We start from the raw sequence: 14,726 nt of genomic DNA on the forward strand, positions 1-14,726 counted from the left end.
TTCAAAGCAACACACCCGTAGGTATCTACGGGATCTTTATTAGCAACAGGTATTAACGTGGTGGTCGTCATCGTCGTCGCCGTTGCCACATTCTACTGAGGTGATCGTTTTCATACGTGGCTACTTTCCGGTGAAGATCGAGTGTGTGTTTCCGCGCGACCGTGACAAAAACCGCGCCGAGAGTGTGCGAGGCTAATTTTTTGGCAGATTTTCTTCTCGCTCGTCGCTCTCCCGCTCGCCGTTTGTTCGTTCGTCGGTTTGACCGTTCGGATGGTTACGATGCCATTTTCGCCGCCAATTGTCGAATGAAAAGTTTTAGTTCGACAACGCGATCCGAACGATTGGCGCCGAATTAGCGAGCGCGATCGACGATTTGGAAAATCAATATCCGGTGACTCGGTGATTGAATCCATAATTTTTTGCTCCGATAACGACAACCAACGAAAAGAGTCCGCGGTCCCTCCGAGTGTAAAAAGTGTGGCTTTGTGTTCTGTAGTGTAACGACTTTGTATCTCTCGTACAATTGAACGAAGACGAAAAAAACGACGACGGCGACATTTTAGGCGATTATCTCGAAGCTTATTAACTTCGCAAATTGATGCGAACCGAAGTGCATTTGAAGCAAGTCAAACTGAAGTGTACCACCAAAGGAAGTGAATTTTCGAGTGGATAAATTGCGCAGTAGTTTTGTGAATAGTGCGGCTCAGGACCTGTAAGTCAGACGGTATAAATAAACGTGTGTCACGCCGAGCGTGTTGCAGCTGCTCGATTATTACCGTCGTCGTTGTGGCCGACCGACGGTGAGTGAATTTGGCTACGCCGCGACGGATGCCCCGTGAAATGCGATTGGGTGAATGTTTTCTGCTGGAATTTACGGTAAAAATTCTTTTGGCATTTTAGTATTTCGGCTTTCCTAAGCTGACCAGTTTTCAGTTCAAATCATTTTTTTTAAAGGTAGATTAGAATGTTTTTGGTGAAACTTTAAATGCAGAAACTTTAAAAAAATAATGAAAGCAAATCTATAATGTATGCTAAGCAAGGAATTGACTTCTTCGATTCCCCCCCTTTTGTCATGTTTTTTTATATGAGTCCTTCGAAAAATGTGCAAGGCTTATCACGCTTGGCTTCACTCCCTCCCCCCCTTGGAGCGTGACGAAGTTTGTGCATGACTCCCAATATGCATTCATGATGAATCAAGATATGAGAATGCACATGCAATGTAAGATAAATTGATGAATTAAAAATAAAATAAACATCTACATTCATGTAAGCATTGGAAATATTGTTATTTTCAATAGTTTCAAAGATTTATAAAAAAATAAGAATAGTTATTTCGATTCGGATTTGAAAGAATAAAGATCTACTCAAAAAATGATAACATCTATCGGTATATTTCTAAAAGTTTTGTTCATAACATTATTGCAGTTGACATGTTGACATCGATTAAAATTGATTTTTGTAAAACTTTAAAGTTGAAATCAAATTTCGATTGCCTTCTGCGTTCATGTATTCATGGTGTAGTTGATAACGCCTTTGTTAAGAGAATTGGGAATTGTGAGTTCGATTCTCAGAAAACAGACGGTTTATTTTTTCGCAAATTTCTATTAAATTTATCCATTCAATTCAATTGCGTAGTAAATGTAATGTCTTTTTTGGGGTTCAATAGTGTAATCACAATTTAAACGCGGATTAATCTTATTTAGAATTGAAAACAATCATTAGGTGTTGATTTTTTTCTTTGTTCGTATGTGACACCAGTGTTGGGAAACTCGTGAGTACTCACTGAAAACTGCAAACTCACTCGCGAGTATGAGTTGTACAGCTTGAACTCTCGCGTGAGTATACTCAGTCGTGAGTTTCAGTTGTACAGCTCATACTCGTGAGTGAGTTTTCGACTAACATTTACTCACTCGTGAGTAATTTTACTCACTTGAAATATTGTAAATATTCTAAAAGCTTGCGAATGGCTCAATTAAATAATAAGTACAGGTCGGACTCGATTATCCGGAGACTCGATTATCCGGGGACTCGATTATCCGGGATTCGATTATCCGGAATTTTAGACTCGATTATCCGGAATTTGTTTTTTGATGTTCTTGTTTTTCATTTTTCATGCATAAATCTGAGATAATTTGGTATTGCAATATACAATAAGAATGATTTTGCAGTTTTGAACGTATTTAAGGAAAGGTGGGTTTGAAAAAGTGTTTTTTGTGCATGTTGATCAAACATTATTTTTTCTTATAAAACCCTCTACAGTTCCTAGAAATATTTTTTTGGCTACGCCACCGCATCATAGAGATAAAACAACGAAAAAAGGTAATATTTAAGTTCTCTTGTCGAAGATTTCAATTTTTTTCTTAGTGATTCGATTATCCGGAGGATTCGATTATCCGGAGTGAAATAAAAATCGATACTCCGGATAATCGAGTCCGACCTGTAATAAGTAAGGCTATTCTTGGGGTGACCTTATTCAAATGATAACATGAAAATTTTATTCTGAAAACTATTTGATGCACGCAAAACGTTATTATAATATGAATTTTTAACGCAAGCTGTAATTTATGTTTGGTGTTTCGCTGCGCATGTTGCATCGTTAATGTTCCTTTCTTCTGACGTTACACCTCTACTGGGCCCGATTCTGCTTTTTAGCTTAATGTACTTATGATATGAGCATTTCCACATTTATCAACTATGAGCTTTATTTATTTGCCAATTGACTATTTTTTTATTCTCTACTTAACGATATGCAGCAATACTGCAATAATAAAAACCTGAGACAGAGACTCGACAAAACGTATTTGAGTTTCGTGCCAAAACTAATAAGCCGCTGATTGGTCTGCCAAACAGCGTTGCCAGCAATATTTTGTGCGACAACTTCAGCACCAGCTTTTCAATTTTCATTTTTTTCCGGTTTTCTGACAACACATAGATCATAAAAGAGTAGCATAAATCTAACAATAAGTCAGGTGCCACATGTCTTAGATAGAATCAAACAGAAGAAGTTAAAAAAATTAGAAAATATTTTTAATTTATTTTTTATTCATTATGGGACTAGATTAAACGTTTAAAATGATACATTTTTAAATGTCTGTTCCTTAAACAGCGCTATTAAAAATTCTATATTGAAAAATTATGCAAAATTGCTATTACCACATAACAGTGATGACCATACAATAATCAGAGGCCCGTATAATGGTTTAATGAGGATAAACTTATCATTCAGTATCTATATAGAAACCAAGCAAAATATAATAAATTCCGAACATTTTTCTGATCAGAAATCTTTATTCGGCAACGTTGCATACAAGTTTTCTAGAACAAACTTGGAAATTACATAAGGTTTGCTGAAAATATTCAAAAGCGAAATTACATATGAAATGGGCAAGATGCCAATCGCAAACCAAATTTATGTGAGGTATCCCGCGGCAAGTGGGTAAATGGGGTAAGTGAAAATAATTTGTATATTTTACTGAATATATGTATTCACGTTTCAAACTCATGCGTAAACCTTTAAGACCATTCAGAGCATTTTCTAATCACGTGGGGCAAGTAAAAAGTTTCTCATTAGAGATTGAATTTGTGTTTTCTTTTTAGGTAGCTATTAGTAAACAAGGTTCGCAATTTCAAGAAACACAATACTCAAAGCGATAAAAGCTATTACTGATCATGGAACTTCTCTAAAAGAGATTGCCAGACGATATTGATGTGTCTACTTCGGACAGCCGAATGAAAGGAAAACGTTGATTGAAAAGTTGCAATATAAGAGAACGCACGGGAATCTCATGGAATGTAAATGTAAAGCTAGTCGAAAACATAAAAATGGGGTATGGGTCTATCCACACAAAAAAGAATCCGAATACTATTGAAGGATTCCGTTCCAAAAAATAATTTCTGCCCGAAGAGTTATCTTATGTCATATCCGACTTTCTTAGAAACAAATAACGACCGGTGAAAATTCTACAGAGCCGAAACTGAACAGAAGAAAATTGAATTGACAAGAATAAAATTTTCTTTGTTTACATGTTACTTACCTAAGGAACAAGACGCCTTAACTAATGTTGAAGTTAATAGAAATCGTGAATATAACTAAATTTCAATTTATTGTTCAAAAACTTGTGGAGCAAGTGAGAAGTGACATTTTGCAAAAACTTTTTCTGTATTTTTTTTTTCATTTTTACATTAAAATCAATTTTAGCATACTGTTTATATTTGGTGGGAGTCAAGTTAAAAAATAAAGACGACCTCATTTATTTCAATTTAAAGTCTTTAGAATTTGAAGAATCTCAACTATACGATTTCCATTACCCACTTGCCCCACGGTACCTTATTCCATTTTTACTAATACAGTGTACCCCCGTTAATTTGAACGATACCTCATGCAAACCATCGGGGTTCATTTATAATTTGAACATCAAGTCACCCTAGAACTGTGTTTCTGGTTACCCTTTTCACTGTTTTGTTTTGATTCTGCTCTCCGTTCTGCACAGCGTTCCATTTTACTTCACTACGTTCCATGAGCTAAATGACGTTTGAACCATTTTTAATCTGAATGATGTGCAAATTAGCGGGGTACAAATTAAAAAGTGTTCAGATTAAATGTGGTCAAACCAACGGGGGTACCCGGTATTTCAATTCAACTTTGAATATCAATAACATAAACGCGTTCAGAAAAAGTTACAGTATTTTTTTATGCCACTAAACGAAATAAATTGGTCTGGAAAGTATTTGAACACAACCGGACTTTCGCCATTATAACTTGTTTATCCATTTTGAAAAACTGGCTCTGAATACGGTAAAGTTTAAACAACCATACTATAAAACTGCACATCACAAAACACACTGAAGTCGATAGCAGCTGTAAACACTTTGAATTATTTACATTTACAGTCTTCCACCCATATTCTTAGTGTACAGTGCATGTTGCGTTACTACATTTTCATTACATCCTATTTACATCCTTCATAAAGGTCTACATCTCAGCAAAGGGTGATCCCTTATGAATCCTAATCGATTTGATTTCTGAGTTATCAAATCGGTAGTATTCACCGTGATTACTCTTTAACATCTTTTTGTTATGTTATCCTTTGGAATTCAAATGAGTTGGGTTTGATCCTTCGACCTTGACGATTGCTCCTGAGGGGGCGGGCGATGAGGGTGGGGTCGAACATGTCGCGCGTCGTTCGCGTAGTTAAATGGAAAAGCGCCGCGGATCGTTTCTACCCAAGTAACAATTTTAGTTTTACGAATTACTTCCAGGGTGCTATAAATAAACGCCCATAAAACCACGGTCAAGGCACTGTTGCTTTCATCGCATCCCCCAAAACCTCTTGTAGATTAGAACGTGACTAGTTGGCCCACTCTGAAAGAGGCTATGAAGTGTATAATTATGTCACACGAATAAAGCAAAATTGTATTGTATGTTCTGGATGAATGTCGCTTCATGAGCATGATTGACCGCTCATGATGCTACTCCGTTATTGCGAGATCAGCTGTAGTTACACAGAGAATCAATAGATGGTACTTGGGACCAGTATTCATCTTCAATTGTTTTGGATGAATGTCGCTTCATCTTCAAAATGATTTTATCATAACGTCGATCTTGCTGGATTTATTCCAACGTAAACATAACAAAATAAGATTGAAAACGCGTCTGTGATAATTTATTTCTTAGTGCTTTTTATTTGAAGTGATTCATTTGGATATAGTGCTCGAATTTTTAGTGCCGAGTGATTTTTACTGTGAAATGTGATGAGAAATAAGTTAATTTGCCTGTCCCCCCTCTGAAAGTTGTGGCAACTAGAGTGAAATTAATATGGCAGAACCATAATTGATAGATTGCCATCGACAAATGCTGTTTTGTTATCATAAATACATAAATAAGGGCACACTGTCATGATTCAGCATTTGTGGATCTAAAATTGCCTTAATAAATGCTGATTGAAAATAAATCTGCTTTTTTTCGGGGCGTACTGTTTTTGAAGAATATACGCAAAAAAATAAAAACGCATATCAGTTTTGCATTTTCCCATTAAGAATAAGTGTTCCTTAGTGCAATATTAGTGACGTTATATTGGTGTGGTAAGTATGTAAGTAATCTTATGAGCCCCAACGTGATTTGGGAGGTATAAATAAGGTAAGTCATCAGAAACCAAGTGGAAGTCATGCAGCTTAGAAGCAGCTTTTATGACAACAAGCAGTATTATATGAGTCTTTTATCATAGCCGTAACAAATAAGAGTCGTTTAGCCACGGCAAGCAGTTGAAAAAATTTATTGTACGCTGTAATAAAGCTGGTTTTGTAGCCACAAAATTTTGACTTAATGTTTTGCTCTAAAAGGTTTTGAAAACAGCCAATAATTACAAAATATCGCCTTTTGGCACCGTTTAATGTCGCCTCTAAGCAATCACATAACTGCCAGAAAACATTAATAAATCCCCACGAAAGCCAAGTTGCTGTGGAATTGTTACTTGGGTAGTGTTTGATCTATTGATCGCGTCGCTACCTCTTGCGGCAGCGAGTGATGAACACTTGTTCGGCGTACAATGCGATTATATCGTGAATCTGATTAGGCGTGATTATATCATGGATCGCATCACCAAACATTGGTGACTCCCAGATCTCTACCTTATCCCACTAACCCAATATCCTTTCCATGACTACTGTGGAGATGCAGAGGTGATCTCGGTCACTAGTAACAACGGGAGTCACACTAACATTCCTTCCCTTCTCCGATGACCGTAAGAATGTGGCCGGTGCCGTTATTGACTTTTAAAATTTGAGCTCTCGATTTGTGCACATTGAAGAATGGTAAGCTAATCCCAAGCCCATTCATTAATTCCTATTCAAACTTCGATTGTTCAGCTCAATCTATTAGTTTTTGTATACGATTTATTCTAAAATTACTTTCATTATTTCATAATATTCTTTTTTATATCAAAAATTAAAAATGACGCACTGGGGCGAAATTGATCTTCATACAACAAAACAGGTTTAGAACTAAAAAAATCATTTTCTACTAGATTGAGGACACCTTAATCTAAAAATGTTGTCAACATTCTTATAACTCGTGTATTTGGTAATTTTATTGAAATATGTACTAATATTTGTAAATCAGCACGCTTCACCTAAATGTACGATATTTCACATGAATTAAGCACGTTATTCGAGAATGAACGATTTCATGAGCACAAACTATGCTTGTTATGCTGTATGGTTTCAAAAATAAGTTGAATAGTTCATATTAAGCATAAATAACATTTTGAACATTAAAACCTGCATGTACGCTTGGCACCAGTGGATTGCTTAGTACTGACATTTCCAAAAGTATTGCTAACATCTTCAAAAGCTTTGAATATGTATATGCAAAACTAGCCTTGCTAAAAATTAAATTGTTCAGAATTATCATTAAACATATATGAACAAGAAAAGATGGAATGTCTGTGACACCAACAAAACATTAAGTAGCCTTGGAAGGAAATACAAATTGATGCCGAGCTAATCAAATTCACCCCAGCGATCAATTTGCCCCAGAGGAAAAAACTAGATAAAAAGAGGACTAGAATTAGAACCGAATCAAGTTGGAAATCTTGTTTAGTAATCAGCATTCACGTGAGTCCTTGAATTATTAGTATTTTCCAGTCCTTGTTGAGTTAGTACTAATGATTTTTGTCCGCCTTCGTTCATTATATCGGGACTTACATACAAATTCCATGTCTCTAACCATCTGCATGATCAAATAGATCAAATTTCAGAAACAGTTGCCAACAACAAGGACAAAACGCAGTATTTTTTTTTTTGAATTATCAGGAAACGGGATGAGACTAGGGAAAAGATGAAAAAAAATCGCCTCTAGCGACTAACAACATAGTACCGTGTGGGACCGAAATCCGTACACCTAAGCACTAAGCCAAATAAAAAACTCTAAAAAAATATTTGGATTTGTAAAAGGCAATCGATCACTCCTTTTCTATTACTTTAACATCTTTTAAGACGTAATTAATCCCAACATGAGCCTGAAGTTGAGTAGAAACCTTGAAAAATAGGAATTGAAATCATTTGTCTTGAATCGAAATCCATACACTCTAATAAGATTCAATCAAAATCACACCCGTGAATCGTAATCCGTACAGCTGCCCACAATTCAAAATTCATGCTAGAGGCGTCAATTTTATCCTAGTCTTTTTTATTCCAAGTGAGCATCAAACTTCAAAATGATGCTTCCAGCAGAACATTCAGAACCATTAGACGTACTGACCACTTTAAAGTAGGTTCCAGGTGCCCTGGGGGAAGTGGCCAATTAGGAACATATTTGGAACCATATCAATATGCGCATAAATCTTCAAGATTTTTGAAAGTGATAATTCCGGAAGCATTTCCAGAACCACCGACTGCCATGACCACTCTATAGTAGATTTCAGGTGCTCCGGTGGATGTGGTCAATTCAAAACATGTCCGGTTTACTTCAATATGAGTATAAAATATTAAGTTTTTCGTAGGTGAAAACACTTCCAGAACCACCAGCTGCTATGACCACTGTATAGTAGATTCGAGGTACCACGATGAAAGTGGACAATTTCACACATGTACGAAATCATATCAATTTGGGTAATAAAGCTCAATATTTATAAGGTTCATGCTTCCGGAAGCAGTTTTAGTATCACCGTCTACCATGGATAGTAAGTTCCATGTGCCTTAGAGGATGTTGGCGCGTTAACCGTGGCCAACTCCGGTCGGGTCGGGGTGGACTGTATTTTTCGGAATGAAAGGAACAACACCACTGATTCTGTTAGTCCACAGTATACTTTATTGCACTACACTACACTACTGTTCACTATTTACACTACTGTTCACTGTACTTTCACTTTTGGTCACTTTCGGTCGATAGTATACTCGCGGCGGTTGAATCAAGACTAACTCACATGGTGGAGCGGTCGCGTATTTATATCAGTGCATTCCTGTTCTAGAAGTTTCGACGGTTCTCATTCTCGAAGGTACTCATTCTCGAAGCTTCTGGAACAGCACTCACTGGCGGAACTCTCGTTGTGGATATAGTCACTCATAGGGAACTCACGGCACTTGGGTTCCTATTGGTCACTCACATGGTACTCACGCTCTCAGTTGATACTCGTGCACTCAGTGCCGTAGTCAGGGTGGGTCGAGAAGGGGCCACATTCAGGAACACTTTAAGTCGCGCATGTTTACGGCTCGTTCCGTACGGAACAGAGGATGTGGAGTATTTTAAGAACCACAAGATGTTGAGTGGTTATTCCAAGGGCCCCTAGAGAAGTGGTCAATTCGGAACATGACCACATCTACCGGGGCACTTTTAACTTGCTATATAGCAGTCTAGCAGTCGCTGGTTTTGAAAATGCTCTCGGGAGCTATACTTTCAAAAATCTTGAAGTTTAACACTCATATTGATATGGTTCCAGACATGCTGGCCATATTTTCCGGATTCAGTCTTACGGAAATGGTCATGATCTCGGAATATTCGGAACATCTCCGGTATCCGAATGCCAATTTGCATGGCCAAGCAAGTTTCTGAAACTTTCCGTCGACTGATTCTGGATGCATTCAATTTCATCAATTTTTTATAAAGTTATAAGCATTTGAGTTAAAGTAAAATTTGGCCTATCTTAATCATTTTGCCTATCCCCTGTATTACCGCATCTCTGACAGTGATTTTAAAAATACCTAAAGCTTTTGCAGCTTTCGGGAATTATTGGCCATTGTACACTGCTTCAACGCTTTTTCTTAAATCATCAGCGTTATGTTTCAGCTTCTTACAACCATATTTGATGGCTAAAACCGTGATGAAATATGCTAAAGTATTGCACTGTATGGATTAAGATTCAATTTGGAATTATGAATCAAAACCCAAAAAACAATAATCCTCCCAAACAGTTATTGTACTGTTCAGAAATAGCATTTACTCCTGCGGAATTACAAATACTCACTATCAGAAGTCATCATGATCAACAGAAAAAGTGCGAGTTTGACTATTGTTATGTTGGAAACTATTCTCACTCTTCTTAGCAAATCACTAAGAAGGCTCACAAGCCAATCATCACAATGATGAGCGGTCACATTTTGATGGGGGATGGGGGATCCCCATACAACCAGACAGTCAAACATATCTCTTTTAGTTTTATAGCGTTTTTTCATTTGTTTTTGGCAATGTATGATCTAAATTTGTAAATTATAAGTATCAAGGGACACCATCAGGTATCAGGTGTCACCAGCTAAATCGTTTTTAGAATCCTCGAATATCATAAAGTTACGCAAGACTTCAGGGTAACTAACAGAAACTTTTTTTTTTGTGTTTTCGTTTCGTTACCCAAATGGAGCTTAAAAATGGATCTGGCTCATGCAAAGCGCGAGGAAAAACGTCATGCAAGTTGGCCTCTAAGGATCGTTTTCCTGCATGGTGGGTCCTAACTATTTTCAAAAGTTTATGCTGGTATTTGGTAACTTCTTCCAGTGAACCTAAATGTGCAGGTGAGTGTATTATTATTTCACCAGCATGAGCCAGAACTTTATGGACAGTTGCAGGAATTTTATACCAACTATACAAATTGAAGTATTTTTTGTAAGTAGCTTTACAATACTCATCCATTTTTTCTGGGTTTGTTGGCTCTTTACAGTTGATTGGTATCAGAATATTATGCAACTTTACAATAAATGTTCAATATGATTTATATAACTTATCTTTTAAGTTATCGTTATCATCTTCTGATTCCATAAATGGAAAGCATTTCCAACATTTTCCATATGATTTAATTTTACATCGAAAATAAAGATAACAGCGCAATTATCAAGAGCTTCTCTTATCACTGTTGATGATGGTGCTCACATTTTTCTAGTTTCTCAACAATAGCATCATTTTTAGAAGCACTGACAGTAAAATTCAATTGCATAGCATAGCATAGCATAGCGTAGACTGACTGGACATGTCAATGGTTGCTTCTCCGTGATTGATCGTAACTGGTAAGAATTGCACTACGATCCAAATGAATAAGGGATGGGAGTTTCCGCTTACTCTCGAAGTGCAATTTTAGCAGATCTAATATTATTGATCAATAACGGCGCCGGCCAAGTCCTTACAGTCAGTTGGGATGGGGAAGGAATGTTAGGGTGTAATGATTGTTGCTTCTAGAGACCGAAAATCTCATCTGCATCTCCACAATCACCACGGGAAGGGTGTTAATTAGTGAGAGAGGAAAAGATCTGGGAGTCACCTCTGGTCGGTGATGCGATCCATGGACAAGGGGGAAATATACGACTTATATTTAAAGCTAGTTTTGTAATTTTGTCTCGAGAAGTTTTTGGTAGAAGCTTTAAAAAATACGTCAACGTCGAACAATTCAAAAGACGTTTTTCTTAATGACGAAAATTTAAAATTACACGTATATATTTTAAATTATATGAAACAGGAATAATGCCGACACTTGAAGTGACGAACCATACATAGTTTGTTTGAAAATTAGATATGAGTATTACTGTGCATTTTGTCTCGATATGGTAGAAGTTTTACAAAATACGTCAACATTCACAATATCGAACAATTCAAGAGATAATTTTTTATAATGTCAAAGAGAGAAAAATATGTGTATATTGGAATTGTATAAGAAAAAAGCATAATGCCGACACTTATAGTGACGAACCATACAAAGTTTGCTTTAATATAACATAAAAGTTACGCTTTCAAGAAAAAATGTGTTATCATAAGCATGAAACGAACTCACCAGTTGGTAATCCATTCTCGACTGAACACAAAACTGACACTGACAGCAAAACTTCTTGGCGTCCCGAAAACAAACCGTCTTGCTTGGGCCTTCCCAAATACATACCCCGCAAAACGCTCCAAAACAGGGAAATAATTCTCCGGCGACGAAAACACGCGCGAAACCGTGAGCAAAATCTATCGGACGACGCAAAACCGAACTGTCCTGCTTAGGCTTCATGAAGCACTACCCAGCAAGATGCTCCAAAACAGGAAAAAAAAATCTCCGGTGACGAAAACACGCGCGAAACCGTGAGCAAAATCTATCGGACGACGCAAAACAGAACCGTCCTGCTTGGGCCTCACGAAGCACCAATCTCTACTCATATGTAAAATTCAATTGCCAGTATTAAGTACTAACTGTTGTTGAAGATATCACACAATCATATTTTTGTGTGTGCTCAAGAAGCGATTGATGTTTCCTGCACGCAGTGAACTGGACTATCGATATCACTGCGTAACAAAAATGACATTTTTGCGTGTCTCAAGGATCAAAATATGTGTCTCGAGTAGATTTGAGATTGCTGAATCTGATGCCATTTTCAGAAATGTTCCAGCACGTCACAATTTTTAGCTATAAGTCACCAAAGTTGTATAAAACATTGATTTTATTGATGTTTATATGAAATTTAAAGTATAATTTATCGTAAATTTTTGTGATCAAATCCACTGAGCATGCTATTTTGCACTTAAACTTTCATTTTGGAATGAATTTGGTTGAAATTACGCGATTAAATTTAAATTAAACCGATTTTTTCGACATGTTTTCTGTCTCCATATAAAATTCGTCGTTTTTCTTATATGGGAAAATACAATATTTTTTAAAACCATCAAAAAATAATTTTTCCGCATCGAAAGTATTATAAAGTTTGCCGATAAGTAATGTTATAAAGATAAAGTTTGAATTCTATGACAAATTAAGCAAATAAATTGCCATACAAGCTGGCAAACTTGCATGCAAGTTGGCTAAAATAGTCATTTTTTGCATTTTCAACAGCCAATATCTCAAAAACTAGACGTGCTATGATATTTCTGGAAACGGCAATAGATTCAACAACCCTTAATTGAGTGAATAGCGGTATTTTGGTGCTTGAGACAAAAACGTGTTCCGCAGTGTATTTATACATTTTGCTATATGAACAATGGAACAATTATTGCAATACGAACGCTTTATGTATCGTTTTAACATTTCCACATCGAGACGTCGATAGGCGCGAGGTGTACGCACGAGCCTATCGATCGCAAGGTGCTTGTTCGATTTCAGGTTGCCACGGAAACATATTTTTTGTTTTCAAATTTTGGTGGCCAACAATTTCAACCTGATTTCTTGTGGCGAATTTTCATAGTTCCTAAGTATTTCGATAGTCCATTTCCCTTACTACAAATGGATACAAAACAACAGATTAAAAATCGCTTAATTTCATAAATCCTCAAATCATGTTTCCACCTATTTTTGAGGTGGATACCAAGGTGGATACCCTAAGGATAAAATAAAATAGATTCGAAATAAACCAAAAACTTGTAGGCCTACTGAAAATAACGAGATTCTGATAATCTGTAAATATTGTTAATGTGGAAGAAAACTTATTTAAAACATGCATTTTTAAAAAATCAAATGACAAAAAAATAAAAATGATATATCTTTCAAAGTTGCAATTTTTTACAAGATTTTTCTGTGAGAAATGTTTGTAGAAGTTTCAAGCTTGATTTCAAAAGTGTGGGGAAATGCGAAGAAAAAAAGCTTTTGACTATCAAAATTCAAATTTGCATTTTTTTTTTCTAAAGTTTTTAAATTATTTCATGTTTAATTTTTTTTCTATTAGTGATATGACATTATTTCAATAGTCCAGCAGAAAGCAATAATGAAAATGTAATTGTTTAATGATCTTAGAGAAAAAGGTTGTTGTCGCCGAAAATTGTAAATTTTGCATCTATTTTTGACTTTGATACTTTATATCTCAGGAACTTAAGCAAGTAGCATTTTCAAATTTTGAATTTTTCATAATAATATTGTTAGTACTAAGTAGAAAATAACCAAAAATGATTTAGGAATCAAAACATTTCGATTTATGACCGTCTGATACCCCATAGTGCATCACTGCTATTAGTGCTGCACTGATACTAAATATCACATATATTTTGAATACGTCATTCATGTCCTCAGTAGCCCAAATGTAACAATTGATGCATATCAACTGATACTGGATCAAAGCTGGTCATATAATATTTAATCTGCCTCCTAAAATGTGTGAATTCGTTGACGGTATCGGATTTGCTGGGATACATAGGGTATTTATAAATTTAAGGCTAAGTAGCCCGTCATTCGTTTTGGCATTATTATTTTATTTTTTTTTGTATTACTTTTCAGCTTGCGTAAATCCACTTAAAACAACTACTTAGGATTTTGACCAAATAAATTATGACTTATAAAGTTTGAATCATTTTAAATAATATTGAAGCTTTCCCAGTTTTATGGCAATAATCTAAACTAAAAAAGAGTCACTATGGTCCAGGAATCCATGGGTTTAAAAAAATGGTGTTCCCTGTTGGATAGCTTTTGCCAACATTTGTCCAACTCATGGTTTTGAATATAAAATACAAATACTTTGCAAAAAAGAAGACATGATCACAGGAGCAGGTTTTTCAGCATTTGTCAAAATAACACAACACAAAGGCTCGATTTTGTGTGAATCGTACTTAATTTCATGTAGCTAACTTAATTCAAGCGTCTAAAGAAGCTTAGCAATCCTTGCCATCTCTGTGTGTCGTAAAACTTGAGAAAATGAAGGTGAAATTGGCACAAAAACGATTTCCATGATATATTAAAATTACACACATGGTATGTTGGTCCAGAAGAGCCCGATTTTGTGTAACTTCGTTTTGAAGAGTAGCTGTATCTTACAAATTTTAAAACATTCGCTTGAATACATTTGTACCTTGA

The 14,726-nt window shown here is 36.0% G+C and overlaps 1 protein-coding gene across 2 annotated transcripts in view; it reads left to right on the top strand.

The window, feature by feature from the left end:
• The first annotated feature begins 272 nt into the window (after positions 1-272).
• The window catches only part of LOC5569282 (dendritic arbor reduction protein 1), a 375,741-nt gene continuing 361,287 nt past the window's right edge, over positions 273-14,726 (top strand). The window contains exon 1 of one of the 2 annotated variants that reach the window (XM_021854296.1): positions 273-876. The gene's annotated coding sequence lies outside the window, so the exon portion shown is untranslated. The remainder of the gene's footprint in view (positions 877-14,726) is intronic. The other variant, XM_021854297.1, reaches the window with a different exon arrangement.

This window comes from Aedes aegypti, chromosome 3 (assembly GCF_002204515.2).
Source record: "Aedes aegypti strain LVP_AGWG chromosome 3, AaegL5.0 Primary Assembly, whole genome shotgun sequence".
NCBI lineage: Eukaryota > Metazoa > Arthropoda > Insecta > Diptera > Culicidae > Aedes > Aedes aegypti.